We start from the raw sequence: 4,421 nt of genomic DNA on the forward strand, positions 1-4,421 counted from the left end.
TCACCTACCGAAACTATCTGAACCATCAAAACTCACATCCGAGCCCTTTAACACATAAGTCAATATCCGGTTGACCTTTTCAACTTAAGCTTCCTCAAAAGAGACTAAGTGTCTCGAACCTTACCAAAACCTTTCCGAACCCAAGCCAACTAACCCGATCACACATAGAATTGATAAATAAAGCAATAAGAAGCAGAAATGGGGGAAACGGAGCGGTAACTCATGAAACGACCGATCGGGTCATTACATTTCTTATATGTTTCAATCTAAATATGTATTATATTATGCATATGGAAGGAAAGGGTTAAGGTAACAATGACCCTACTAGTTTTCTGGGTCGAGAAAAGGCTAGGAAGGGAAAGAGGAGGGTAGATAATAATACTTCCTCTTTTCCACCCTCTTCAGAGATGCCTTTGTCTAATCCTCCACCACAAGGGTATACTAAGCTTCCACAGCATCACGAGCCCTACACCTTCATCCAGACATCGGGTCTTCCAGCATAGGTCCATAGGACTATACGTCCGACATACAATCCAGCTGCCTTATGGCCACGTGGATCGCATCCATCTGCATCGCAACCATCTATATCACATACCTATATATCACAGTGACATGGATCGCATCAATCTATGTCACAGCCACTTGGGTCACAGCCACCCGGGTCACAAACATCAGTATCACAGCTACTTGGGTCGCATCCAGCTATGTCGCAGTCATAGGGATCGCAACCATCTTCATCATCGACTCTATCTATTTTAGGACTTCGCTTGCGAGGTAGTAGCTCTGACCCCCTACACCTTCTACACATGCCTCTGATACACATGTTTTGGACGATGATGACGAGGAAGTGCATTATGATCAATATGGCATGATCATCCTAGTCCCTGAGGGTGATGGGTAAGAATTATTTGTTATTTTTGCGTATATTGTTTTGTAACATTTTTACTAAGATATTAATGTGTTTTTATTGTTAAATTGTAGGTTCAATCCGAGTAATAAGACTACGAGGATAATCGCCAATGCCATCAGAAAACTTTATGATGGCCCTTATAAGACTTGGACTAATTTCCCATTCGCGCTGAAGGAGCAAATTTTCAATCAATTTAAGGTATAAATGTTCGTTTAAGCAGTTTAATAATTTATATATATGATGTTTCCATATAATATTTAACTTTTGAAATACAGAGCAAGTGTGTATAGGGAGACCGCTATAGCGGAGAAGTGGATGCAATTTTTCATCATAAAGCTCGCAAGAGATTGGCGGATGTTTTTTCCTATGCTAGAAAGAAGAACAAGAGGCCTGGCTGGTTACTTCAGAATTTAAGGGATGATTTGCAAAGGCAATGGCTTACCGCAAAGTTCTTAGAGAATAGCGAAAAGGAAAAAAAAACTCGCGCATCCGAGAAGGGAGGCTCTATGCACACTGGAGTTGCGATCAGCTTAGGGACAATAAAAGAAGATTGATACGTAGTTGCTTAAATTATTTTACTTTTATAAGTATATCTATTCTGTTTATTAACTAAATTAATTTGTTTTCAGGAAAAGAAGTTGGGGCATCCAATGAGCCATGATGGGCTATTCAAGGAGATGCATATTGTAAAGAAGAAGAAAGAGACGGATCAAGAAAGGTGGGTTGAGGATCGGGCCTCGACTGCATATGTAAGCTTTCAATTTTCTTTAAGTATTATAATTTACTTTTATAAGAATTTTGAAATACTGATTTAGTTTAAAATAATATAGGGTCGCTACCAAACTAATGTGGAGGAATTCATTCTTAGTCATCCAGCTGGTGAATCGGGTGAGACAACCCAACCTTTGGACGAGGATGCTGAAAAAATATGGTTAGAGTCTGTTGGCGGTCCAAAATGGGGGAAGATATACGGGCTTCCTACTAAATAATTCCACCGCTATAAGTGTGGAATGCAAGGAATAGGGACTTCCTCTCAAGGCGAGAAACTTAATGAGGAGATCCTCTCCGCTATGCGGGAGACAGTGACAAACCTCACATCTGAGCAAGAAGCAGCCAAGGAAGGAGAAAGGGTTAGAGATTCTCAATTCCTTGGCATTGCAAGCTCATATCAGAACTCTCCTATCTATGAGAGTTTTTTCGTTGCCCCGGTCTCGTGAGTCATTACCAGAGGGTCGACCTCCACGTGATTGTTCCTCCCGTCCTGCTCATGATTGTTCCTCCCATCCTCCCCGGTGATCGTTCTTCCTGTCCTCCACAAGACCGTTCTCTATACCCATCATGTAGAAGAATGTTCATCAGACGGTGATAATGATGTTGTACAAAAAAAAAACTCTTGATATTTATATGCTTTGAACTAGACAAATAGAACCAGTTTTGAACTTGGTGTAATTAGTTTTAACTTGGTTTTGGATTGTTATGTTCAATTGAACTTTAATATGTTAGTTTTAAAGTATTTATTGAATGTTTGGTTGTTATTGTGTTGTTGTTGTTGTTGTTGTTGTTGTTGTTGTTGTTGTTGTTGTGTTATTATTGTGTTGTTTTTGAGGGTATTGGTATGTTGGCAGGTGGTGTAGCTACCAAAACAAGCATTTTATGGCAAAATTAAACCCAGAAAAACCGACCAAAGTTGGTCGGTTTTTAATTTTAAAAAAAATTATATATTACCGACCAAAGTTGGTCGGTTAACTAACAATGAATTCCCAGAATTCAATATTACCAACCAACTTTGGTCGGTATGTTTCCTGCACTGTTGAGATTACCGACCAAAGTTGGTCGGTAATGTTTAATTTTAATTATTTAAAAATATATATATATATATATATATTCAGTACCGACCAAAGTTGGTCAGTTTTATTAATTTTAATAACAAATAAAAAAACCATAAATAAAATACACCGATCAACTTTGGTCGGTAAAATTAAATTAATAAAATATGTTTCCGACCAAAGTTGGTTGGTAAATCATTTAAATTAGTCAGATAGTCATTTTAAGATACCGACCAACGTTGGTCGGTAATTTCCGACCAACATTGGTCGGTAATCCATTCCGACCATCAAAATACCGTCCAAGCGTATATGGTCACGTTTTGGTCGATAATTAGCCATAACCGATCAAAGTTGGTCGGTTTTTCTGGTCGGTATTTAGCGAATTTCTAGTAGTGGTTCCAACCATAAAAATGAAGAAACTTCTTGTAAGGAACATTATATCCGAATTAGAGGGGTAAGTAGATTTTGAATACCAGATAGTTAAGAAAGAAAGAAATAAAAAGCGCAAATAAAACCCTAAAAACTAGGAATATGTACGTACATAATTGACTAAAACTTACGTAGGTGGAAGGGAATTGAATAGGCCCTAATTAATTAGTAGACAAGATCATCTAATATGCTTCCCCCACAAATTTGAATGCAGTTAGAATTGGATTCCCTAAGTTCAAAAACAGTGGATGCAAAGGTTCATGAATGAAATTGATAAGATAATACTTGGAACTCTTATCATATATAACAAGTTGCTAGATATAAATGCCTGTATTTCTCGATCAAGACATCCCCATTTTCATTTGCAGCCAGTGGAATTTTAGGTAGATACTGAAGAGTCCTATTCCTTAGGGCAGTGTAACCTTCAACAAATGTACGTCCTTTTCTTTAATTTCTTCTTTTTTTTCTTTTGATTTGTTTTATATGGTTGCTGTTTTTCTTTTGACATGAAGGTCTAATTGTTAAAATATCAAAATTAAAAGGATTAAAGGTAATCCCCCTCATTCTTTTCTCAATCATATCTCGCAATTAAATTTTAAAAGCTTAAACGACCATAAACTCTTAGAGAAATTCCTTCTGAAGATCCGAAAACTGTGTATTCTTATTTCTAAGTGATACCTTTCACCATTAATTTTTTGTTTTTTTAGATTTTTAAGTGTTATTTTTGTTTTTTTCTTATTTATTAGGTTGTGATCAAGCATCGTTGTCTATGTGGCTATGGATGTGTGTTTAATTTTTAGTGTAACTTACAGATGAGGACTAGTGATATACTTATATACTAAAATGTCAACAAGGCAATAACTACTTGCGGTGGATTGAGGGAGATCATAAATTTGAAGTTGAAGAACTTATCCATATATAATATAGGGATTTTGTCTTGTCTGTATATAATTAATGTTGTGTACGTGCTTAAAATTATTTCACATTTTAAACAGTTATTAAGTGAGTGCATTTCAATGTGATGTTAAAAAAAGTGGGTAAAAATTTCATTTGGTTCTATAAAATATATAATAATGGGGCAGAGAGTCTTTTCAAGATGGGTTAAAGGAGAATAAAAGTCAAGATTAGGGAGATGTCTTCATTAATTATCATGGTATTTATTGCGAAGGAGAATTTGTTGGCGGCATATCTTGCACATCCCATATTTGGACATAACTTTGTATCAACGTGCTCTACTCTTTTGGGCTCGTTTTCTA

At 36.4% G+C, this 4,421-nt stretch overlaps 1 long non-coding RNA gene across 1 annotated transcript; it reads left to right on the forward strand.

The window, feature by feature from the left end:
* Nucleotides 1–3,442: 3,442 nt before the first annotated feature.
* Nucleotides 3,443–4,174, forward strand: LOC138889026 (uncharacterized). The gene is made up of 2 exons (XR_011406574.1): nucleotides 3,443–3,598; nucleotides 3,912–4,174. It is a non-coding gene; the product is annotated as an uncharacterized lncRNA (long non-coding RNA).
* Nucleotides 4,175–4,421: the final 247 nt, after the last annotated feature.

The sequence above is a fragment of the Nicotiana sylvestris genome, chromosome 4, assembly GCF_000393655.2.
Source record: "Nicotiana sylvestris chromosome 4, ASM39365v2, whole genome shotgun sequence".
Classification (NCBI taxonomy): Eukaryota; Viridiplantae; Streptophyta; class Magnoliopsida; order Solanales; family Solanaceae; genus Nicotiana; species Nicotiana sylvestris.